We start from the raw sequence: 27,299 nt of genomic DNA, 5'->3' as shown, positions 1-27,299 counted from the left end.
AAATTTTTTCAGTTTTGATTTTATTAATTTGAGACCTTTCTTATTTTGATGAGTCTGGCTATAAGTTTGTCAATTTTGTTTTCAAAAGTAAAAACCTCTTTTTGTTTTATTGATACTTGCATTTTCTTTTAGTCTCTATTTCATTTCTGATCTGGTCTTTGTTATTTTCTTCTACTAACTTCAGATTTTTTTGCTCTTTTTCTGGTTCCTTAAGGTGTAACAGTAGATTGAGATTTTTCTTGTTTCTTGAGGTAATCGTGTGTAACACTATAAACTCTCTTAGAACTGCTTTTGCTGAGTCCCATAGATTTTGGACAGTTGTGTTCTCATTTTCATTTGTCTCAGTATTTTTGATTTAATGTTTGATGTCTTTGACTTAGTGGGTGTTTCATAGTATGTTGTTTATCCTTCATGAGTTTCCTAGCTTTTATTTTTCTTGTAATAGACTCCTACTTTCATATCATTATAGTCAGAAAAGATGCCTGATGTGAGTTTAGTTTCCTTCAATTTATCAAGATCTCTTCTGTGACCTAACATGATCTATCCTGGAGAATGTCACACGTACACTTGAAAGAATGTTGGGGCGCCTGGGTGGCGCAGTCGGTTAAGCGTCCGACTTCAGCCAGGTCACGATCTCGCGGTCCGTGAGTTCGAGCCCCGCATCAGGCTCTGGGCTGATGGCTCAGAGCCTGGAGCCTGTTTCCGATTCTGTGTCTCCCTCTCTCTCTGCCCCTCCCCCATTCATGCTCTGTCTCTCTCTGTCCCAAAAATAAATAAAAAACGTTGAAAAAAAATTAAAAAAAAAAACAAAACAACAACAAAAAAAGAAAGAATGTGTATCCTGCTGTTTTTGGATGCAATGTTCTGTACATATTGAGTCCATCTAGTTTACTGTGTCATTGAAGTCCACTGTTTACTGATTTTATGTCTGGATGATCTATCCATTGGTGGAAGTAGGTGCTAAAGTCCCCAACTATTCTTTACTGCCCATTTCTCTCTCTCTTTTTTTTTTTTTAAATTTAACGTTTATTAATTTTTGAGAGAGACAGAGCATGAGCAGGTGAGGGGCAAAATGAGAGGGAGAGAGATTCTGAAGCATGCTCCAGGCTCTGAACTGTTAGCACAGAGCCTGGTGCAGGACTTGAACCCACTTACTGTGAGATCATGACCTGAGCCAAAGTTGGACACTCAGCTGACTGAGCCACCCAGGTGCCCCTGTCCATTTCTCCTTATGTGAATATTTTCTTTATGTATTTATATTCTCCTATGTTGTATACATAGATAATTGTGTGTTATATCTTCTTGGATTGATTGATCATTAGTAATGCACTTCTTGTTTCTTATTAGTCTTTGTTTTATTTTTTTTTATTTTTTATTTTTTTAACGTTTATTTATTTTTGAGACAGAGAGAGACAGAGCATGAACGGGGGAGGGGCAGAGAGAGAGGGAGACACAGAATCGGAAACAGGCTCCAGTCTCTGAGCTGTCAGCACAGAGCCTGATGCGGGGCTCAAACTCACAGACTATAAGATCATGACCTGAGCTGAAGCCCGACGCTTAACCGACCAACCCACCCAGGCGCCCCATTAGTCTTTGTTTTAAAGTCTGTTCTGTCATGTGTATAACTGCTTCAGCTTTCTTTTGGTTTCCATAACTTTTTTCATATCTTTACTTTCATTCTGTATGTGTCCTTAGATCTGAAGTGAATCTCTTTTAGGTGGCGTAAATGGGTCTTTTTTTTTTTTATAATTAAGCTACTCTGTGTCTTTTGATGGGAACATTTAGTCCATTTCCATCTAAAGTAGTTATTAATAGATACATACTTAATGCCATTTTGTTGATTATGTTCTGTTTGTTTTTGTAGTTCTGTTTCTTTCTCTCCTCTCATAATTTAGTGACATATTGTTATTTTTGTACTCCTTTCTCTTCATGGTTTTGTGTATTTATTACTGGTATTTGGTTTGTGGTCATCGTGAGGTTTATATGTAATATCCTATATATAGCAGTCTATTACAAGTTGATGGTTGCTTAAGTCAAAGTGCATTCTAAAAGCACTGTTTTACCACCCCCCTGCCATGCTTTACAATTTTGTTGTCATATTTTATATATTATTTTGTGCATCCCTTAACTATTATACATCTGGATGATTTTTACTACTTTTGACTTTCAAACTTCATAGTAGGTTGTCACACCAGAGGTATGGGTCCTGGCAAAACTGTCTTTGCCCCTTCTGCCCGTTTCAGTGTGACGTTTTCTTTATATCCTTAATTGTGTTTAATCTGTTTTGCTAGTCTTCATTTGTTCTCAGAGCTAGTTCTATGTGTAATTTTAGGTTTTGGTGTGTGCCTGTGAGCTCAGTATCCTCCCTCTCCATCATCTTGATTCCATTTGCCCATTTTTAAATTGGATTGGATTTTTTTGCTATTGAGAAGTAGGAGGTTTTTTTTTAATGTATTTTGGATATTAACCCTTTATCAGATAAATTGTTAGCAAATATTTTCTCACATTCCCTAGGTTGTCTTTTCATTTTGTTGATAGTTTCTTAGTGCAAAAGCTTTTCAGTTTGATGTATACTTGGTTACTTGTGCTTTGAGTGTCCTATCCAAAAAAAGCCTTGCCAAGAACCATGTCAAGGAGCTTTATTCTTTTGTTTTCTTTTAGATATTTTATGGTTTCTGGTCTTACATTTAAGTCTTTAATGACTTTTGAGATCATTTTTATGGGTGACATATGATAGGGGTCTAGTTTCATTGTCTTACATGTGAATATCCCATTTTTCCAGCACCATTTATTGAAGAAACTGTCTTCCCCATTAAGTATTCTTGGCTTTCTTGTTATATATGGTCAACTAATACGGACCATTTATGCATGGGTTTATTTCTGGGTTTTTGATACTGTTCTATCAGTCTATTTGTGCTTATGCCAGTACCATACTATTTTAATTACTCTAGCATTATGATAATAGCTTGAAATCTTATTTTTCAGGGTTGAATTGGTTATTTGGGGTCTTTTATGATTACACTTAAGTTAGATAGTTTTTTTATACCTCTTGAAAAAAAAATCTTAAAAGTGGCTAGAGCATAAAAGATCTTAGCAGACCTCATTCCAAGAAATGTTAAGGGGACTCTGTCAGGAAGCAGCAAAATCATACCAGACAGAAATAGAAATCCACACAAAGGCATGAAGAATACTGGAAATATCAACTACACGGGAAACATGTAAGATGTTGTCTCTGCTCACAAACGGTGGAAATTTGTTAGGAAGGTAAAAATACTGGGTGAAGAATTCATCATTAAACAAGATTGACCTAATTTATCATTAAAATTACATATTAAGAGAAGGTATTCCTTTTCCCCCCTGTAATGTCAGTTTTATTCCTCTGGCTAAGAGATCCAGAGGTAATTTGAGTTTTACATTTTTTAAATAGTTACTCCATCATGATTTTAGGTGCCCCTATTGCCCTTAGAAGCCGGTTGCACATTATTTGGCTCTTACAAAACTTTAACTCTTTGTGTGTGTGTGTGTGACATATACTCATGAAAAAAATACATATAAGCAAAAAGGAAACTAATACCACACAGAAATAAGCAGTTAAAATTTTTATGTATGTGTATATACAGACGTGCATGTACACACACAGTGTAGGATTTAATCCTACATATGTGAGCTGATAATAAACATACTGCTTTGTAACCTGTTATGTTTTACTTTACAATGTAGAATGAACATCTTTTCATGCATATGTGTGAAACTTTCCATTCAAAAAACAGACTGGGAAAAGGGGTCAAAATACAAAATCTAGTGAGATGCTGGTAACAAGGAAGCTACCTAAAAAAAAAAAAAAAAAATTCACCAGAAGATTAAAAGCAAACCGAAGGTCAAAGATAGGTCAGAAAATGCTAAAATGCTAACAGAAAGAAAACAGGGACCAGATTTTAATATCAGACAAAAAAAAAAAAAATCAAGGCCTAAAGCACACAGGATAAGGATGACTGCGTGAATGTCTTTGCTTCCAATGCATCATCACAAACTTGTTTCTTATTCTTCTTAACTCTTCTCTAAGCCTTTCCAACTCCTCTATTCCTCTTATCATTTCTTCAGGGTCCAAATGCCTTATGGGAGTGTCCTCTTAAAAGCCATGACCAGGTTGAGTTAGCCCTCCTTTGACATTTCCTTTTTCTTCCTGGCTTACACCTTCTTGGGAAGGTTGGGGACTTTCTTCCTGCCTCCTCTGGTACATCTTCTGAAGGGTGGTCTGCATAAGCTGTTGGCAAACATGGGTTTCCTTCATTTTCTTCAAGAATTTTACATGTTGAGTATTTTTCTGTTATCTATTTTAAATAAATTAATCCTGCAGCGATCCAGGAGATTTTCCTCTTTCTTCTCCCATTGAATTTGTGTCATGCCCAAAAGACCACAAGTCCTGAAAGGATGTGGGCACTTTTCTCCTTCTCCATCAATACAGAGCTCAAGAATGTATTGTTTTAATCCGTGATCTAAAAGACGTTTAATGAAATTACAATAGGCCTTCTCTCTTTTCTTCTAAGAACTTTACTTCATAGCAACTTCTCAAAAGTATCTTGGCTTCCACATATCAAAATAATGGCTTATAATGCTATCCCATGGTTCTCAATATTCGTAACCATCTAATAGATTTTATAGTAGATATGTATTAAACTCTTCAACATATTTCTCCTCTATTCACCCTCCTAATGCTGTATATTTCACATCTTTATTAAAATAGTTCTCATTTATATTTACTATAATATGAACATAGTTTTTGCCACAAACCCAAGTGAATCCTTCTATTAAATTTACTTACTTGAACATCTTTCATTTTACCTAGAGTTATCAATCACCTTGTTCATTTATTGGCTTAAATTTCCATGCCTCAATCATTTCTTCCCTACATGCACCATCATATCTATTAGACAACTATCAATATTACTGGTCCTGGGCTTATTGCTGTGCATCTCTGTTTGATCACTCTTCTTAGGGTTTCTATTGGCAACCATCCTGGGAATTCCCTTTATTTTTCTCATATACTGCCTGGATTCTATCTATTTTTGGAATCACTTTTTTTACCTTCTGGGGGAAGGGGGAGGAGAGGGAGCATATTTATATTTGAAAATGTTTTTGTCTGTAGGAACTTTTTTTTTCAAGTTTTTGGATTGATTTTTTGTTGACAAATTTCTTTGTTCTCTAAGGAATTTTTTAAACTTGAGAGTGGACGTCTAAGATTGGTCTCTAAGTTTCTTATCTTTTCCTTGGCTTTTTCTTCCTGTTCTGACTTGTGAGAATTTTTCTAACCTACATTTCTCAACACTTTAATTGAATAGTTGTGTAAGCTATTATATTTTAATGTACAAGAGTTCTTTCTGATAGTTATTTTTATAGCATGTTATTTTTATTTTATGATGCCATATAGTTGCTTATCTCTCTAAAGAAGTTATATTGGCAGTTTAAGTTATACTTTCTGCCTTTTCCGTATATTGACTATGGATCATTTGTGCTCCTCTTTTGGTTTGTTTGTGTTCCTCTTTTGGTTTATTCGTGTCTGTTTTTCTATTAACTGTTTGTTCTTTATTGCCTCCTAGTCATTTTATATTGGCTTATATGTAAGAATGAGGCACTGGAAGATGACTGTAAGCTTTGTTCACTTGGGTGGGGTTTGATAACTGCTGGGTTACAATACAGGGTAGTATGGTGGCAAGGCTGAATTTTCACTGGTGTGTGTGTGTGTGTCTGAAAAGTGTTGCAAATGTCACTTTGTGGGAGTCTTCTTTCTAAGTCTATTTACTTTGCCCAGAGAAAGGTTCTAGCTCTGAGAAACATATGCCTGCTTTTGTGGCTCTAGGAGTAGATTGAGCAGGGGAGTCTGATAGTTCAGTAGTTCATATATAGGATTTTATATAAGTTTCCTGTTTTTATCTCATTCCTATAATTTACCAGGAGTTTCTGGATCCATACATCTCAAATTTAATGTCTCATGAGGATAAATCTTGAATCTCATTCCTGAGGCAGAGACAGCTTGACTGTGCATGGTGGTGAACAGAACCTAGGGATCCAAATACTGTATTCGGATGGGCAATTATTCTCTTGTTTTCAGCTCCTTTCTTTTGGTCTATGTTGCTTGCCCACCCCTGTTGATTTGCAGTTTGGAATCTGTGAAGGGTTCTTCAGGGTAAGTTTAGTTTCTTTGCTTTCTTTCATGTTGCTGCTTTCATTCTGAAGGTTTTATGTGTTTTAATCTTTTATTGTCACTTTTAGTGAATTGACAAAAGGCAGAAGAGATCCACGTTTTTTAAACAATTCATTTTTAAACACAAGTTCAGTGTTGTATTATAAAGCCCTCATGTGATTAGGAAAGAGCTTTAAATCAAACAACACCTTCTACAAATGACAAAAGACACATATACCAGTTTGTTAAGAAAATCTAGAGGCAGGAAAACTATACTGACTGTTGAAGAAATCATGAGAATCTGAACTATGGCAGTGATAAGATTGGGTGGAAGAGTGTGAATGTGAAAAGGAAATTAGGAGATGATTCAACCTGATTCGGTGACTAGTTGAATTTGGGGGTGAAAGGAATAAAAGGAATAGAAAGTTGAGGATGATTTCAAGGCTTTTGACTTTCATGACAGGATGAAATCCATTATCATCTTTTATGCAAAGAGAATGCAGGAGTAAGATTAGCAGAAAAATAGATTAGTTCTGTTTTTAAACTTCTTGAATTTGAGATGCCTGGGACTCACCGAAGTAGAGATGATCACCAGGTAGATACTTTGTTCTTTAGCACATGCCGCAGTCGTTGCATTTGAATCATCCTTCATAGTGTAGTTGTAGTGAGCTATAATAATTCTATTTGTTGGTATAGCAGTATTTTCAGTTCCCTTGACTCAGCAGTTATAAGTAATGTAGTGAATCCATTTCAGAAGCATTTGCCTTTCATTTGAAATGAGAAAGAATTATAAGACCTCTGAGATTCATGTTTATAGAACTAGGAGATGATATATTGAGAGCAGGATCTGAAGCCTAGAATTTAGATTTGTCAGAGTGGATAATTTGCTTTCCTATAAAAATGAATTATTATTGGTCCTCAAATCATTTGGAACTGAATAAATGTTAAAACAAGAACTTGAAATACCTCCAACGACCACCTAAACTCTTCTAACCCTTGAAAAATACATTAAGTAAAAATAGTTTCAGGTTTTCTGCTGAAGTGTTTGAGATTTAAAAGTTCATACAGAATGGCATGTAATGAGCTTTCTTAGAATAAAAGTAGCATGTAAGCATCATGTCACACGCATTTTTTCTCTTCCTTAGTTTTAGCAGAAAAATCATCCTTTATCCTTACAAATGAAGTTAATCCTTTCTGTTTTATGTGATATGTCCTCATATTTTCTTACCCAACAAATTTCATTCTCCAGTCATTCTTTTCTTCCATTCATCCTGTGAAAAGACATTTTATAGATAACTACCATATGACTCTGGGTTAGGCTGGCCAGAATGTTCAATCAGCCTGTGTGCTATTGGTTAGCAACCCAGTTGGGAACTTCCCTGATTTAATCTGAAACTGGCCCCTGTATTCAGGGCAGGGAGAGACTGAAGAAAGAGGCAAGCAACTCCAGATTGGTAGGTGGGAGTTTGAATAAACAAAAGGAACTTACATAGGAGGTTTGTCTTGTGTGGTAGCAAGACAAATGGACTCCCACATCCACCCTCAAATCTTAAAAGTTTAGAAAGAGGCCCTAAAAACTGTGCTCAGTCATGTATACGATACAGGTATTTTCAACACCACATCACCATCTGAAGGCTATGTCCTTGGAGTGGCCTCAGGGAGTGGGAAAGGGAAGTGGAACCCACATTCTAAGGACAGGGAAGAGTGTTAGGAGCCTCTGAGTGCCGTGGTCCAGCTCACAGTTCAGGCAGCATTCATGGTTTTTTGATAACATACCCCAACATGTGTTTAATGGCAATTAGACAGTAAAGAATGTTCAATCAAGGGTGGTGCTGACAGTGGCAGTCAGGCAAGATAAAAAAAAAGATTAAAAAAATTACTTTCCTTGATTTTTTTTTCTCATTTACTGTATAATGAAAGATAATTTTAGAATGATGTTGCATTCCTGGAAGAATAAATTCTCCAAGGTAGGTTCACAGGTTAGTATGCAGTAGACATCAACTAGCTATGTTGAAATAAAATATGTATTTTTTGAGAAAAGTCAGAAAGTTAACAAATATCTTACTAACATGACTATTTTTATTGGTATGAAAATTGTGACTAATATTTTTGACAGTTTCCTTTTTTAAGTACTTCTAATATCACAATTAAATGCCTAAGCCATTGTTGGATTTTTAGTTTTGTAATATACCAGTAATTGAACAGAAAAAAGCTGAAACTAAGGACTACCTAGTACAAGGGTAGGGGAAGGCTTTAACAAAAAAGAACTTGTATTTTAAATGATAATCATTCAAATATCAATATAAACATTTCTAAACCACTTTAACTTGGTTTCTGACATACTTGCCACACTTACATGTATTGCTTGATACACATAAGTATGTGCCAGGCATGGAGTTAGAATGTAGAGTTGGTCATAAAGATGATCACCTGGTTCCCATTTCTGAAGGAGCTCACAATCTGCAGAGAGGCAGTAAAATAAGGCAGTCTTTAAAATTTATGGTGTTACTCCAACTTTGGAAACAGGCTGAGTATTGAAGCAGAATTGGCTTTCATTGGCACTGCTTGCCTACAGAATGAACCCAACTATTAAAGGGTATTAGAGTGATATACAACACTTAAGGGAAGTAGTCTTCTCTCAAGCTTTTATATTAAATAGCCTTATTCCCATTACTTTGGGATGGTTTTGCTGTCCACTTTTAAGGAAACAGAATAGATTAGATCATAAAGGCTTCTTTATTTTCATTCTAGGATTACATAAAAAGAGCAAAACATTGTTCGTAATGCAACTTCCCATTAGAAGATGTGAGTTGAGTCTTGAGAAGATTGAAATTTTAGTCCTTTATACTAAGTTACTGAAAACTGCTATAAGTAAAAGAAACATGGTTTCTGTAACTGTGTGTGTGTGTGTGTGTGTGTGTGTGTGTGTGTGTGTATGATCCCACACATTGTAAGACAGTAGAATAAACTTCAGAGATGATTTTTCAAGCATCTTTGGTTTTCGGTTCTGTAACAAATTTTTGATGATAATGGTTTGACAATAGTTTTTCTGTTATTTCTACAAACATGTGTTTTAGTAAATCCTTTAAAATCTCAAACGATGTAGGTCAAGAAAAAGTTATCTAGTATTAACAGTCATAGTACTGTAGTAGATTTGATATCAGGTCTCACATTAAACCAAATTTCTTCCTTCCCCCCTTAGAATATAGATTTACCTTCAAAGCTAGGTAAAAATTATTGATGATAAAAAAAAAGTGGCTTGCCTTTCACTTAGTTGCAACTTGTTTTCTCTCCATTTCTATTTTGACTAAAAACTAGGGTTAGTAGATTGAAGAGGTAAAAATACGGTCAGCTGGATTTCTTTTCCTAGTTTGACTTAGTGATTACAGAAGAATGAGTCTGCTATGGGGAATACTACAGACTTAAGTAACTCTGTAGATAGAGACACTCCTCAGCAAATTCAGAAGAAGCAGCATTCCATGTGGATCCTGGGGTGGTTTGCTTTTATATAGTCGGCTGGGAGGAATTCGGATACCTGGCCTGAGTCAGAACCTGGAATATGGGTGCAAGCCTCCAGTTCTTTACCTGGAGTGCGATTACTCTCCTCTCAATGTGTTTATGGGGATACCCCAGACACCTTTTCTATCTTCTGTACCTCTGTATTGACAGATGTTTCCTAGGATTAAAAATGTTTTCCATGTGTGGCTGTCTCAGCCTCCAGCTAATGATTTACAAAACTGAAAGTTAAGAATCTCAACTTCTCTGCCAGCAATGACAAAACTTTTACAAACTATATTTTCTAAGAGAAGTAATTTTGTATTTAATCTTCACTCAGCATAATCCATACCTCATGAGCTCTGTGTGCACAGGCACTCCTTGATAAGAGGTAGATTCATGAAATAATGTGGATTGTAAGTTGCAGGGATGGAGATGGAGATACTTTGGGTGAATATTCCTTCTCTCCCTGCCATATCTGTTAAGACAGAATGTGACAACTATTCCCTATCAAAGTCACTCTGCTTTGTGGCTATCCCTTCTTCCTTAGACATTAGCAATCAAGAAGAGGTCTGATATAAACATCAGTTCTAAGTATGGTTGCAGGTCTTCTGTTTAAAGTAGAAGTATTAGTAGATAATTATGAATCTTGGAAATGGTGCGAGAGGCAAATAGTACTTTGCAAAAATTCCATACCTGGAGGAGTAGAAAAAAAATGTTATTATTCTATTTGTTAGGTCGAATGAGACCTGAATGCAAAATTAACTTCTGTGTTCTCAGTGTGTATCCTGGGAAGTGAAATTGCTGTCGTATTTTGAAGACTAGGAGGGAAGATTTTACAAGAATAAAATAATGCATTTTGTGGTAATTGGTTTCAAAATGATTAAAAGGGCTTTAACTTGATAGAAAAATATAATTTAATATTATTTGAACATTATAGCTCTAGCCATATGACATCTTTTGTGAAAATTAATGATTATTAGTTTTCTGGACCATTAAGCAGAGCCTGGAGCAAAGATCAAAGTTGTTTTGTTGTGAATTTTCTTGCTCATGAACTTTGGTGCCTTAATATAATTACCCCCTTTTTAGTGATTCCTTGAAGAGAATTTATTAGCTTCATGAATGACTTTCAGTAGAGATTACCAAACTAACGGGCAGGGATGGAAAGCTGATGACTTAGTTCTTCCTCCTGCAATTTCATATTAAACAGTTGCTTTCTGAAAGCTCACACCCTATTGCATGTTTTTAACACATAATGCTTACTTCTAGGGATATCACTAGGTTAAATGCATCAAAGAGTTCTGCCCAAGCCAGTTGATGATGAATCTTTGTCTTCACGCCGAATGAGCAGGGTGTGATGCGCACTGCAAAATTTGAGGGAGTGAATTCTACCTTCCCCTCTCTCCCTGAATTTATTTCAGAATTGCTGTGTTGGTAAATTAAACATAATTATTTCATTCCTGACTTGACACTTGGAAAAGCATCCTTCTGTTTATATATGATGAGGTAGATATTAGAAACCAAAGGTTCCCACATACCTTAACAGTTTCCCATTGTACCAAGGGTTCCATAAACATCAAATCTGTTGAACATAGAAGAGTTGTGTGACCTTGCTAGGAAATGGCATTAACTTATTATTTTCTTGGAAAAAATAACACCTAAACTCAGTGGTTTTCATATGCTTTTTTAAGAGAACTGTTTTTGGAAACAAAATCTTTAGAACCTAGTTATAAAGCAGATAAAGTCAGTATTGCTGTTCTTCAATCAGAGGCAGTGGGTGCAGAGTCCTACCTGCCAAGCCCTTCCTTGCCCAGTGAAGCCTCTGTCGGAACTCCAGCGCTTTTCAGAACACAGTTTGAAGCCCACTAGGCAACATGATTCTCTAAAAGCCTTTTGTTCTGAGATCCTATGATCCCAACAAGCAATTATATTTGCATGTTATTTGCTCTATAGTCTGCTTTACCCCATGGGTAATGGATGGGATATCATCAAAGTATGGTAAGATTTGGTAAATGGAAAAACCAAAGAATATTTGAGGGAACATAGGGCCAGTCATGGAAGGCAGAGAGGAATGTTTGCTGGTAAACAGACGTGAAAGGAGCTACTGCTCCTCTTTGAAGGTTATTTCACTCTCTAGTCGCCATTCCTTCATTCCCTAGGGACAATCACTGTAAAAAATCTTATGTACTCTTCCAGTATATGTTAAAGTTTTCCTATCCCTTAATATAATAAAATGATGCCATATTAGATAATTCTGTCATCCTTAGCAGGGGCCATGCTAGTCTTGTCTGTATCATTCCAATTTTAGTATATGTGCTGACAAAGCGAGCGCCCCATACTAGATGATTCTGCAACTTTTTAAACTCCATGGTATGTTCTTAAAACAACTCGCATTGATGCCAATTGATCTAATTAATTCATTTTAATGTATTTCACCATATAAACATATCAAAATTCTCTATTAATAGGGAATACTATGTAATATTTTTTCCTATTACAAATAATGTTGTAGTAAACATCTTTTAATATGCAATCTGCTACCTAAGTGTAAGAGTTTGTTCATGTCACATACCTAAAAGATTTGTTGGGCAATAAGGTGAGCAAATTTCAACCTTCCTAGAAACTGCGATTTCATTTTCAAAAGTGGTCATATAAATTTTTAACCCAGTACTTCTTGAAAGTTTCAGTCCATAACAACATGACAGTCTGAGATATTTCATTTTCTTTTCCATTCCAGTGGTTGTGAAGTGATATATCAGTGCTTAATATTAACTTGAACAATGCTCGTAGTTGAAGAGTTTGAGCACCTTTTCCTATGTTAATTTCCTGTTAGGAAGTGCATTTCAACATGCAGTTTTTCTACTGGGTTGTTTTTCTTCAAATTCTTCAATGGAGGCCAAGCTAATCCTCTGTTGTATGTTGGAAATGTATTTTCCTGTTCTGTTGTTTCTTTACTTCCAATGTGATACATGTATTTTCCTATTCTTGACAATTTATGCTTTCTGTGTCTTATGACAATATATAAATAGAATAATATAACACACCACACACATATATATGTATATATGTATGTATATATATGTGTGTATATGTATGTATATATGTGCATATATATATTTGTGTGTATATATATATTTTTTTCAGTTTGTTTACATTTAGGTTTGGATGCACTATATTTAAATTTTTAAGAAATAAGTACCTGATTTCCAATGTGATCATAGCATTTTACATTCTTAGGGTAGCAGGTTTGAGTTGCTTCACATAATTACCGACACTTGTTATTGTCAGTCTTTAATTTCAACCATTTTGCAGTATATGTCATAGTATCTAATTGTGGTTTTAAGTTTTATTTCCCCAATTACTAATGATGACAAGCATCTTTATTGTACTTTTTGACTGTTAATGCATTTTTTGTGTGTGAAGTATCTGTTCAGATTTTTGGTCCAACTTTAAATTGGGTTTCTACTTAATATTTTAGTAACAATTTAATAAATACAGTATACTTTTATAATGATATGTGTACATATGTATATGCATAAGTGCATGTATATGTATAAATGAAATTCATATTGTAATGTTTTTTTAAAATTTTTTAATGTTTATTTCTGAGACAGAGACGGAGCATGAGTGGGGGAGGGGGAGAGAGAGAGGGAGACACAGAATCAGAAGCAGGCTCCAGGCTCTGGGCTGTCAGCACAGAGCCTGATGCAGGGCTTAAAACCACAAATCGTGAGATCATGACCTAGCCGAAGTAGGTCACTAAACCAACTGAGCCACCCAGGCGCCCCTCACATTTTAGTGTTTTTGCTCAGTTTGTGCCGTTTCTTTTCATTTTTTATGGTGTCTTTTGAACAGCAGAATTTTTAAGTTTTGATTAAATACAATTCATTTTTTAGCAGATTTTTTAAACTGCTTAATTAAAAAAATGATAGGTTAACAGGATATTGAAAGATACTATAGAGATCAAATGTACCCTTCACTCAGTTTCCCCCAATAGTTATATGTTACATAATCAGAGTACAATATAAAAACCAAGAATTCGGCACTGGTACAATGTGGGTACGTATCTGTCATTATATCACATGTGTAGATTATATAACTGTCACTGCAATCCAAATGCAGAACTATTCCATCATGCTCTGTGCTATCCCTTTGTACTCTCTCTGACCTCTCCCTTCCCTGTTTAACCATGCATAGCACCCTTAGTAACCACTAACCTGTTAACAGTATAATTTTACATGCATGTAATCATATAATACCTTTCATCTGGATACCTTTTTTCTTTTCAATTAATACACTTAAGATCTAAGTTGCTGTGGATATTAGCATATTGTTATTGCTGATTAGTGTTCCTTGATAGGGAGGTATCACAGTTTAACTTTTTGCCTCTTGAAGGACATTTTTGTTGTTTCCAGTTTGGGGCTAAGATGTTAAGGACAGTCATTTGTAAGTTTTTGTGTGGATGTTTCATTTTTTTTTTTTTTTTTAGGATAAATGCCTGAGAGCAACATTGTTGGCTATATTGTAGAGGTACATTTAATTCTATAAGAAATGATCAAACTACTTGAGAGTTACTGTATTTTATATTCCTACTGACAATGTATCAGAGACCTGGCTTTATTGCATCCTTTCTACATTTTGGTATTGTCAATGTTTTTACGTAACTGTTCTAGTAGGTGCATGGACATATTTTATCATGCCTCCAATTTGCATTTCCTGAATATTTAGTGCTACTAACCATCTTTTGATGCACTTGTTTATCATTCATATGTCCTTCTTAGTGAAATGTCTGTACATCTTTTGCCCATTTTCTAATTGTGTATATATGCTGGTGGTTTGCTGTTGAGATTTTAGAGTTCTTTAGAAATCGCAGGAAGTAATTCTTTGTTGAGTATATAGTTTGCAAACATTTTCCTCCAATGTATAGCTTTTCCTTACATCCTTTTCACAGGGGCTTTCCAAGAGCAAAATTTTTAAGGTCAAATTATTGACTTTTCTTTTTTGCTGTCATGATTAAAAACTCTTCTCCAAGCTGTGTGTCTTAAAGACGTTGTCCTGAGTTAAGATTTTTTAATCTTATGCTTTATATTTAAATGCATGGTTAATTTTGAGATAATTTTTGCATAAAATGTGAGGTTTAGGTTGAGAATGGTGTTTTTGCTCGTAAATATCCAGTTACTCGAGGATCTGTTGTTGAAAAGTCTATCCTCTGGTAAGTTGCTTTTGTATCCTTATGGGAAAAAAAAAGAGTTGTGTGGATCTTTAACTGGGTTCTCTATTTTGTTGCATTGATCAATATTTCATTCTATCTACTGATACCACACAGTCTTAACTGTAAAATAAGTCTTGAAAAAATATATATATATAATTGGAGACAATTGGCATTTTGGTGTCTCAAGGCTTCCAATTCATGGTATACCTTTGCATGTATTAATATTTTGATTACTCTCATCACTGTAGGGTGGGGATTTAAGTTTCTGACAATAACTGGATTTGTTTACTTTCGCTTTCAGTAACATCAGCTTTTGCCCCACATGCTTTGAAGCTCTGCGTTTTCTTAATATTTTTTAGATTGTTGTATCTTCCTGGTGGTGGATTTACTTTTATATTCTTATACAGTGTGTGTCTGTTAGTGTTTTGTTTTGTTTTTGCTCTGAAGTCTATGTTGTCAGATGTTAGTTTATCTACTACTGTATTCTTTTGGTCGTTTGTATAGTATATCTTTTTCCATTCATTTACTTTTAGCCTGCCTCTATCATTATATTTGAATTGAATCCCTAAGCCTGTAGTTAGGTCATGGTGTTTTTTATCCATTCTATTAAGTTTTTTATTTGATAAATTTATTTTTTTAGTTTATGTACTTTGAGAGACAGTGCACACAAATGGGGGAGGGGCAGTGAGAGAGGGAGAGAACAAGAATCCTAAGTAGTCTCTGTGCTGTCAGTGCAGAGGCCAACACAGGGATCAATCCCACAAACTGTGAGATTGTGACCTGAGCTGAAATCAAGTCAGATGCTTAACCAACTGAGCAACCTAGGTGCCCTGTCTATTTGATAAATTTAGATCATTTACATTTAATACAATTATTAATTTTTTTAATGTTTATTTGTTTATTTTTGAGAGAGAGCATGCCGTGCACAAGCAGGGGAGGGGTAGAGAGAGAGAGACAGATGACCCAAAGTGGGCTCTGTGCTGACAGCAAGAGAGCCTGATGTGGGGCTTGAACTCATGAACTGTGAGATCATGACCTCAGCCATAGTCATACACTCAACTGACTGAACCACCCAGGTACCCCTGATGCAATTATTGATAAGGCTTAAATGTGCCACTTTATTCTTTGTCTTCTGTTTGTTTTCTTTGGTTTCATTCTCTAACTTTTCTGCATTTCTGTAGGTTACTTGTAAATATTAAATTTTTGAGTGTATTTCTTTATATAGCTTTTTTAGTGGCTGCTCTAGGTATTGAATTATGTTTAAGTTTTTTATTGCTTCCTTAAAACATTGCCACAAACACAAATTTTTATCTTAAAATTCTGAAAGTGAAAGGTCTGTTATAGGTTCGCTGGAATAACGTTAAGATATCAGTACAGCTATATTCCTTTCTGGAGGCTTAGGAAAGAATCTTGTTTCAATTACTTTGCCAGCTTTTAGATGTACTTATACATTTTTTTTAGCTCATAAAGGTTTAGCTCTTTTCAAAACCAACGACTCCGTATTGAGCTTTATAATACTGAATCACTCTGACCTCACTCTTCTACCTACTTCCATATTAAGGGTCTTTCTGATTACATTGCATCCACCAGATAACTCTCCATATTTCAATATTATGGTCAGTTGATTAGCAAACTTAATTCTATCTACAACTTTAATTTCCCTTTTCCATGTTAAGTAATAAATTAAGTTTCCGAGAACTATAACATGGCTGTCTCTGGGGGCCATTAATTTGCCTAATACACATTATATACATATACAATTGATCAAGTTGGTTGCTGTATACATTTTACCAATTAAAGTGAAGTGCAGAAACCTTATCTAACACTATTTCCCTTTATTCTCTCACATTTAAAGTAAAATTGTCTTAAATATTTCCTCTGTATACAACCAAATCAGATAGTGTTAAATTTTTATTTCATCCATCAAACATAATGCAGAAAACTCAAGAGGAAAAGGAAAGCATATTACATATACCCACAGTTTTGCGCTTATCCTTCATTTTCCTTTCTGGATGTTTCAAGATTTCTTCTTTTGTCATTTCCTTTCTGTTGAGAAATATATTTTAGCCATTCATTTAAAGTGAGTTGGCTTGTTATAAAGTCTCATATTTTTCCTTCATCTGAGAATGTCTTGATTTCCACTGAATTCCTAAAGATATATTTGCCCTGAATATGGAATCTTGGGTTGATCATTTTCTTCTCTCAACGTTTGAAAAGTGTTCTACCATCTCTTTCTGCCCCTATGGTTTCTGCTAAGAAATCCTTTCTCATTCAAACTGTTTATTCCCTATGGATCATGTACCACTGCTCTCAGTGCCTTTAACATTTTTTCTTTGCTCTTGGCTTTCAGGAGTTCGTGATGTGTCTTGACATGAATTTTTCATTTTGTCCTGTTTATGGTTTGCTCAGCTTATTCTGCAGATTTGTGTTTTAATTTTTGCCAAACTTGGAGAAATTTTTAGTCATCTTTTTTATTGAATACATTTCAGCTCTGTTACGGTCTGTCTGAAAGTTGGTGTCCTCTCAAAATTAAAATGTTGAAGCTCTAAGTCCTAATGTGATTGTATTTGAAAGTGGGGCCTTTGAGAGTTAATTAGGTTTTGATGCGGTACTGAGGATATGGCCCAATGGTGGGATCAGTGTTCTTATCAGAATAGGAAGAAAGGTCACACCTCACTCTGTCATGTGAAGGTACAGTAAGAAGGTGGACCTCTGCAAGCCAGGAAAAGAGCCCTTATCAAGAATAAAATTTTAGGGGCGCCTGGGTGGCACAGTCGGTTAAGCGTCCGACTTCAGCCAGGTCACGATCTCGCGGTCCGGGAGTTCGAGCCCCGCGTCGGGCTCTGGGCTGATGGCTCAGAGCCTGGAGCCTGTTTCCAATTCTGTGTCTCCCTCTCTCTCTGCCCCTCCCCCGTTCATGCTCTGTCTCTCTCTGTCCCAAAAATAAATAAACGTTGAAAAAAAAATTAAAAAAAAAAAAAAAAAGAATAAAATTTTATAGCACCTTGATCCTGGGCTTTCCACTCTCCAGAACTCTGAGAAGTAAATCTCTTGCTTAAGCTACTCACTCTGTGGTATTTTGTTACAGCAGTTTGAGTAGACTCAGAATTCTATTCCTCTTTCTGTTGTTTTCTGGAACTCCAATGAGATGAATATTATCTATATATATATTTTTTTTTCCAGAATTATGTATGTCCCTAAAACTTTTCTCAGGCTCTGTAGTTCAGACTGTATAATTTCTACTGTTTTATATTCAAGTTCATTAATTTTTCTCTCAATTGGATGTTGAGTCTATCCACTTAGTAATATTTCAGTTGCTGTATTTTTTATTTCTAAAATTTCCATTTTTTTATATATTTGATTTCTTTGAGACTATCTACTCCTTCAGTAAAACTTGCTATTGATTGGTTCCAGACATATTTATAATTGTTGAAACATTTCTTATTAGCTGCTTTAAAATTTTTGTCAGATATTTCTAACATCTGTGTTATCACATTGGCATCTGTTGTTTTTATTCATTCAGTTAGAGGTACCTCGCATGACAAGTGATTTTAATATGGACATTTGGGTGTTATGTTGTATGACTTTGGGTGTTACTTAAATCTTGTATTTTATCTTGTCTGACAGTGCTCCAATTTTTGAGAACTAGACTCCTTTCTTCTAGGTGGAGATGAGGTTTTCTACTTCATTTACATAGATACTGAGGAGGGGGAACTTTTTTGTTCCTGCTGTGGGCATGACTGGGTGTTGAGGCTTCCCACTGGGTTTCTGCTGATACCACCCTAACTAAGATGGGAACAGGTGTCTAATTGCTGCTTCCTATGTAGACACCACTGACATCGAGTGGGTGACTTTATTATGGCTGAGCAGTGATGAAAGTCCTGACTTTCCACTAGACCTCTTCTAATACCACTCCATTGAGGAGGGAAGGGGTGCCTCATGACTACTTATGTAGGGGAGAAGTTGAGGCTGTTGTTGATGTGATTTCCAACTCTCTAATTTGGCCTTCTCTGAAAGCACTTCAGCCAATATGGGGGACTGGAGTACCTCTTTACAGCCTGGCAATTGTAGATGTCTAAGCACTCCTTTTGACCTTCACTGACAGTGGAAATGGGGGCCACAGATTTTCTGTGTGTGTGGTGTTTGGCTAGAGTGGGTTAATTATTGTCAAAAGGTTTGTCTTGCTGGCCTGTCCCTATCTTGGTTTCCCTGTTAGAGTAGGCTTTCCTTTAAGCCTTTCATGTCTGCACCATTGATATCCTTGGGTTGTCGTGTTTGGAAGCAAACAGAACATCCATCACTGTATTCTACTTTGAGGCCACAGTCACTGGCCAGTATGTCTTCTCCCCAAACTTCAGAGCTTTATATGTGTTTATTTGATATAGTATGTCCTAAGATTTTAGTTGTATTTAGTGGGAATAATAGGGAAAGTAAGTCTATCCATTTTTTTTTTCTGGAAGCAAAAGTCTGATAGATTTTTATATTGTTAAAGCACTATTTTATTTTGGGGATAAACCCAATTTGGGTAAATGTGTACACCCATGCTGGATCAAATGCAAAAGTTTTTTTAGGATTTTTCTTATGAGCTCTCCTATATGATACTGATATATAATCTTATTTTGTACTATCCTTTTCTGATTTTAATAGCAAGCTTATACTAGCTTTGGAAAATGTACATTTCTTCCTGTTTACATCCTATGTGTTCACTTTACTTCTCTAGTCAAATTTATATATAATTAGTATTATCTCTTTCATACAGACTTGATAAAACTTTAAAAAATCATCTGGCATTCTTTTGCAGGGCTATTTTCCTATTGATTAAAGTTCTTTAGGAATAGTTTTAGTTTTCTATATTTTTGTATAAATGTTAGTAATATCTTTTAGAAATTTTATACTTTGTTAATACTTTTAGAAAATTACCTTCAGGTTTTATCATTAATTTACTTGAAGGTGCTTATAGCATACTTTTAAATTTTTAAAATTTTCCACTGAATCTTCAGTTAATATCCTTTTTACATAATGATATTTTTCATATATACATTCCCTCTTTTTAACCAGTCTTGCTAAAGAATTGTACTTTGATTTAATGCTTTAAAGAAGTGTTCTTCTTTCCTAACTTTTTTGCGTATACTTCATAATTTTACATCAGTTTCAGGTGTACAACATAGTGATTGAACAACTCTCTATGCTATGCTCAGCGCAAGAATAGCTACCATCTGTCACCATACAATGCTATGAAAACATCATTGAATATATTCCCTGTGCCATACGTTTTATTCCCATAACTTATGCATTCCATGACTGGAATCCTGTGTCAGCTACTCTCCTTCATTCATATTCCCCATCCCCTCACCTTTCTCCCTTCTGGCAACCATCAGTTTGCTCTCTGTATTTATAGGTCGGATTCTGCTTTCTGTTCATTTGTGTGTGTGTGTATTTGTGTGTGTATTTCAGATTCTACATAAGATGAAATCATATTTCTCTTTCTTAGGCTAATTCGTTTCACTTAGACCCTCTAGGTCCATCTTTGTTGTCACAAATGACAATGTCTCATCCTATTATATGGCTGAGTAATATTCCTGTGTGTGTGTGTGTGTGTGTGTGTGTGTGTGTGTGTGTGAATATCTTTGTCCATTCATGTGTCTATGGGCACTTCAGTTGTCTATATTATTCTAAATAATACTGCAGTAAACATAAGGATGCATGTATCTTTTCATTTTCTTGTGGTCAACACCTAGAGGTAGAATTACTAACTCATATGGTACTTTAAATTTTTTGAGGAATTTCTGTACTGTTTTCCCCAGCAGCTGTACCAGTTTACATTCCCACCAATAGTACTCAAGGGTTCCTTTTTCTTCACATCCTCACCAACACTTGTTATCTCTTGTCTCTTTGATTCTGGCATAAAATACACACATACATCAATGGAACAGAATAGAGAGCTCAGAAGTAAACCCATGCCTACATGGTCAATCTATGGCTAAGGAAGCAAGAATATATCATTGGAAAAAGACAATCTCTTCAAAAAATGGTATTGGGAAAACTGGACAGCCGCATGAAAAATAATGAAAATGAACCACTTTCTCACACCATACAAAAAAAGAAAAAAAAATCGAAATGGATTAAAAACCTAAACGTGAGGCCCGAAACCATAAAACTCCTAGAAGAGAACACAGGCAGTAATTTCTTTGACATTAGCCATAGTAGCATTTTTTAAAAAATCTGTGTCTTAAGACCAGGGAAACCAAAGCAAATATAAATTAACGGGACTACATCAAAATAAAAAGCTTTTGCACAGCAAAGGAAACCATCAGCAAAACACAAACATAGCCTACTAAATGAGGAGAAGATATTTGCAAGTTATATGTCTGCTGAGGGTTAATATCCAAAAAATATAAAGAACTTCTATAATTAGGGGTGTCTGAGTGGCTCAGTCGGTTAAGCATCCAACTTCGGCTCAGGTCATGATCTCATGGTTTGTGAGTTTGAACTTTGTGTTGGGCTCTCTACTGTCAGCACAAGCTTGCTTGGATCCTCTGTGTCCCCCTCTCTCTTGTACTTCCCCTGCTTGATTGCTCTCTCACTTCCTCAAAAATAAACATTAAAAAAATTCTTAAATTCAACACCAAAAAAAGTCCAATTAAAAAATGGGCAGAGGACCTGAAAGACATTTCTTCAAAGCAGGTATACAGATGGCCAACAACACATGAAAAGATGCTCAGCATCACTAATGATCAAGGAAATGCAAGTCAAAGCCACAATGAGATAGCATTTCACACTTGTCATATTTTTCAGAAAACAATTTTACAAAATTAATTTGCATCTTTATTATCCTGATTTTTTTTTTTTTTAATTTTTTTTTCAACGTTTATTTATTTTTGGGACAGCGAGAGACAGAGCATGAACGGGGGAGGGGCAGAGAGAGAGGGAGACACAGAATCGGAAACAGGCTCCAGGCTCCGAGCCATCAGCCCAGAGCCTGACGCGGGGCTCGAACTCACGGACTGCGAGATCGTGACCTGGCTGAAGTCGGACGCTTAACCGACTGCGCCACCCAGGCGCCCCTATTATCCTGATTTTTATTCTATGATTCTTGTTTGTACCTTCTTGAATTGAATTTTTATCTTGTCTATTTTAATTTTTAAATTATATTTAAAACATTTAAGGCTGTGAACTTCCTTTTAAAACAGATTTATCTTAGAAGTTAATATTCATCTACATGTATGTGTAGATGTATGTTTAATATTAGTTTAGGTATAAATATTTCATAATTTCCACTGTTTCTGTTTTTCCTACCCATATCATATTAGGGAATGTTTATGTCTCCATAGTTTTTTGTTGCTGGTGGTGGTGGTTTTAAATTGCCAACCCGCTGTTGATTTCTTACTTAATTGCTCTTGATGATACCACTTTTATAGAATATATTGAGGTTTCTTTTGTGGCCAGATGCATTATCAGGCTTTAATAGTATTTAATGTGAAAAGAGAAAACATATTGCAGTTTGATGTGAATTCTGAACCCACACTTGGTATTGGCCTGAGGTATCTTTAATGACGAGTAAACTTTTTCCATTTATGTTTTTAGGTAGATGGAAAATTTCCTCATTGTTTCTCCATTCTCCTAGTGTTTATCTCATACATTTACATTCTAAGTGTTGACATTGTGTTCACTCACTCTTTTATTCAGGTAGCTGTAAAAGTTTTAGCTTTGGGGCATCTGGGTGGCTCAGTCAGTTAAGCATCTGACTTTGGCTCAGGTCTTGATCTCACGGTTGGTGGCTTCATGGCTTCAAGTCTTGCATCGGGCTCTGTGCTGACAGCGCAGAGCCTGGAGCCTGCTTCAAGTTCTGTGTCTCCCCCTCTCTCTGCCCCGCCCCTGTTTGTGCTCTCTGAAAACTAAATATTAAAAATATTTTTAAATTATAAAAAAATAAAAGTTTTAGCTTTAATTGTGCACAGATTATGCAATGTGGGTTTGCCATAGTTCTATAGTTCTATGAGAAATGGTGATATTTATCTTTATTTTCAAGTATTCTATCCATAGTCCCTAGCACAGTGCCTAGCACGTAGGGGTCACTGGATCAATATTTGCTGAATAAATAAATTGTTCCAGTGCTCCTGAGAGCAATTTTGGCCTTGACTTCATTCACCATTAGTTTTGAGTTGCTACTTCATATGTGGTGATTGGGAGATTATGTTTGTTTTTGTTTTAAGCTTAGACAGTTTTTAAAGTTTTGTAAATAATATTTTGAGTATAGTTGACACATAGTGTTACATTATTTTCAGGTATACAACATATTAAAATTACTATATAGTTGTGGTACCTGGCTGGCGTAGTTGGTGAAATATGTGACTCTTGATCTCAGGGTCGTGAGTTCAAGCCCCATGTTGGGTGTAGAGATGACTTTAAAAAATTGTTACATAGCATTTGTGCATGTGTGTAGAATTGTGGTATAGGTGGGCCAGAGAGCAGACTCTTTCTCATATCATCTTATTCTGCCTTATTGTCCAGAGGACTGGCCTAGATTTTTAAAGAACCAAATAAAATTCTGATCATGTCACATGTCAGTGTCTTGCTTGAAAACAATCTGTGACTGTACATTACAATTTGAGTATAATTTAAATTGCTTAATGGAATATATCAAGATTTTTATGCAATAAATCCTATCCACCTATGCTTTATTTCTTACAATTCTTTACTTTTACACTCCCGCGTTTCAGTTCCTAATGCCCCACAGTCCTTAAAGCTTCAAAGCCTCTGCAAAACTTTTTCCCTCTAAGAATGCCTTTGTTCAACCGACAAACACCATTCTAAATCATTATCCCCATGAATTGTTTACAAGCCTAATGTCCTCTCTGGCTGCTGAGTTAGATCTTTTCTTCATGCTCCCATATCAACATGTTCATATCTTTCATATATCCTTAACATAGCATGTTCTTGTTGTGACTCAGTTTCTCAGGTTATGCCCCCTGCCGCCAGCCCTTAACTGAACAAAAAAAGTGTTTGAGATATGAATGTGAATCTCTCACTCAGCACCCCTTCCATTATATCCAGAATTGCACCTGAAATGAGAGCCAGAACAAAGGATTTCCTCTGCTCTGGCAAGATCTAATGAATATTGATAGCCTCACAAGACAGTTGCCAAGATTCAATAAAAGAGCAGATAAAGTGCTCTGCAGAATATCTAGCACATAGTAAGTACTCTGTAAAGGTTAATGACAACTCAGCAATCCCCTAATTACAATATAGGTTTTTCTCTGGACGGTTCAGCTCCCATCTCATGACTTTCAGGCATAGTATACATGTTTTAAAAGTCATGTATTTTGATATGCTGGCAAATAATGCAAGCCTGTTTCCAAAATGAATAGTGAACAATATTATCACTAGTGGGGGATTTACATTATCCTTGAAGGCTCTGAGGGCAAAGAAGGACGTTGGAACAAAGAGTTTAGGAAAATTGCTAAGCTAGCTAGGCCTCCAGAACTCAGATTCTTGATACATTTTGAAATCTCTTACATTCAAATTTTCTTCAAAAAGTGCCATATAACAAGGATAAAATACCAAGAGAGAAAACACGATTTTTACTTTTATTCTAAATTGTGAAATAATTATAAATATCTCAAATTTAGGTGGTAGATATTAATATTTTGGTGATAATTGGCGAGTAAATATTTCTTGTTAAACTGAAAATAAATTACACATAGAGAAACAAAATCATAGAATTTAGAGCTAGAAGCTTTAGCTACATACTGGGCAAACCCCTTTATTTCATCTACATATGAAGGGAAAGTGAATGCTCAGGAGGTCGTATGTCGACTTAAGTCACATTTAAATTCCCTTCTCAGGGATGTTCACATGAGAAACGGTGGTGGGTTAGTAGTCATGAGGCACACTTAAATTATGGATTTTCCTATAAGCTTAAGATTTATATTTTTTTAGGTTCCTATGCAGCGTGGTTGAACACAAGAGCGATATTCACCTAGTAAATATTTTATAAGTTTAAAATTTCTTAAAATAACTAGTTCATGGAATATTGAGACATTAAAAACTGTACAGTCACTGGAACTTCACCGATATGCTATTTATAGAGGAGGTTTCATTATAAAGTAGATGGATGCATTGTGGCCTTATGTTAACATCATTAAGTCACTAAAGTATAAAATGACCTTGTTGTGGCAATGATGAGACTTTTGAGACAAGGAGCATTGGGAACACCCTTATAAGGAGTATTCAGCATATAATTACAGAATTTGTTACATTTTTTGTATGTTTTTGTAATTACAGAGGTTTGATCAGACTAAGCAAAAACAACTACATGTGTAACAAAAGACAACTGACAGGGAACAAAGCTATTCTTATTGAGAGTGTATGGGTATACTGATAAAAATACATAACATGTATAATTAATATTTACTTATATATGATGTATATTATACCTGTATTATACATGTATATATGTATATACACCATAAACATTTCCTATATTTTTATATAGTATTTTAAATGTGTTTATTTTAATGGTCTCAAATTACTGAGTCAAGGTCAGAGAACATTATTTTCAACCCATATTTCTGTACTTGATCATGTATGTTTTTCCAGTTTGTAAATAATAAAAGAATACAGATCTTTACACATTAATTTTTTCTTTATGACTTAAAGTTACATTAGTTTGCTAGGACTGAATTAACAAAGTACCATAAACTGAGTGACTTAGGACGACAGAAATCTGTTGTCTCACAGCCCTGGAAGGTGGATGTCTGAGATCAAGGTACGCTGAGACGGCAATGCTCCCTGTGAAAATGCTAGTCAAGGGTGTGTCCAGCCTCTCTCCCAGTGTCTGTTCGATAGTTCCTTGACTTGTAGCAGCAGAGCTGCAATCTTCAGATGGCATTTGTCTTGTGTGTGCACCTGTCTCCAAATGTTTTTTTGTTTTCAATTTTTTTAAATGTTTGTTTATTTTTGAGAGAGACAGAATGTGAGAGGGGGAGGGGCAGAGACAAAGGGAGACACAGAATCTGAAGCAGGCTCCAGGTTCTGAGCCATCAGCACAGAGCCAGCCGGGTGCGAGGCTCGAACCCACAAACCATGAGATCATGACCTGAGCCGAAGTCGGACACTTAAGTGACTGAGCCACCCAGGTGCCCCCAAATGTATCCTTCTTATAAAGACCCCAGTCATATTGGATTGGGAACAACCCTACTCCAGTATGATGACTTTATCTTAACTAATGATAGCTGTAACAATTGTATTTCCAAAGAAGTCTACCTTCTGAGGTACTGTGGGTTAGGACCTTAACATTAATTTGGGGGTGGGGGCATAATCCATAACAAAAATAATTTCTTGAGCATCAACTTAAAAAAAAAGTTCTCTTCAAAACAGAGTCTACTGTTAGACATCACTAAAATTTTTCTAAAAATTCTATTAGTTTTCACTATCATCAACCATGCATCACTATTAGATTAATGACCATCAACCATCTTTGGTATTATTTTTAATACCATTAAAATATTCTGATCTTTAGTAATTTTATAATCTGAAGCATAGTTTTAATAAGTTTATCATTGTTCATGCATTCTACTTTGTGAATCATCCAGTCACATTCTTGACCAGTTTGGGGGGATATTAGGCTCAAATTTTTAGAGACCTGTAAGAGTTCTTTATATTCTGAACATACTAACATGTGTTTTTAGTAAATACGTTTCATTTTCTTTTTGGTTTTATTTTTTTTAATGTTTATTTTGAGAGAGAGCATGCAAGCACTAGCAGGGAGGGGCAGAGACAGAGGTGGAGAGAATACCAAGCAGGCTCCACACTCAGCATAGAGCCCCATGTGGGGGTTTGATCTCATGAACCATGAGATCATGACTGGAGCCAAAATCAAGATCCAGTCAGATGCTTAACTGACCAAGCCACCCAGGAACCCCTCTTTTTGTTTTTATATACAAAAATACTAAATAGGCATAACAAAGCCTCTAACTGTAAATGTATCTTCTCATTCCTAGGGTTAGTTAATATTCTTTTCCAGTTTTACTTATTTACTTATTTAATACATCCGTAACTTCATGGGCTATGTGTAAGATAAGGATATAAATAAATAATACAGATATTTGACCTATGTTCTAAGTGTCATTTATTGACCAGTATGTCTCTTTGCCTTTGATAACAATCCATCCTTCCTTATTTGTTGAACTCTTAGGTACAAGGGTTTGTTACTTAGCTAATTTTGTTGAACTTCTTCATCTATTTTGCCAGGACAATAATGCTTTAATTAGTATAGATCTTTAATATTCTTACAGATTTTCCTCTTAATTCTCCTTTTAAAAAGTCTTATGTATTTTGACTTATTAATCCAGTTATACTTGAAATACTTTTTTTTTGGGGGGGGGGAGAGTGTGCACACACATGTGTGCC

The 27,299-nt window shown here is 35.5% G+C and overlaps 1 protein-coding gene, 1 non-coding gene and 1 pseudogene across 3 annotated transcripts in view; 1 reads left to right on the top strand and 2 right to left on the bottom strand.

Annotated features, from left to right (window-relative positions):
• Window positions 1-27,299, top strand: part of UNC13C (unc-13 homolog C) — a 585,929-nt gene that overhangs the window by 87,508 nt on the left and 471,122 nt on the right. The gene's annotated exons all lie outside the window — the stretch shown is intronic.
• On the bottom strand, window positions 3,962-6,833 carry LOC124508941 (transcription elongation factor A protein-like 8; annotated as a pseudogene).
• LOC124508996 (U6 spliceosomal RNA) lies at window positions 11,903-12,008 on the bottom strand. The gene has a single exon (XR_006961362.1). It is a non-coding gene; the product is annotated as a U6 spliceosomal RNA (small nuclear RNA).

Source organism: Lynx rufus, unplaced genomic scaffold (assembly GCF_022079265.1).
Source record: "Lynx rufus isolate CCGP_SWC_20201006 ecotype Redwood Valley unplaced genomic scaffold, mLynRuf1.p SCAF_13, whole genome shotgun sequence".
Classification (NCBI taxonomy): Eukaryota; Metazoa; Chordata; class Mammalia; order Carnivora; family Felidae; genus Lynx; species Lynx rufus.
This window is presented reverse-complemented; position numbering and strand designations above follow the sequence as displayed.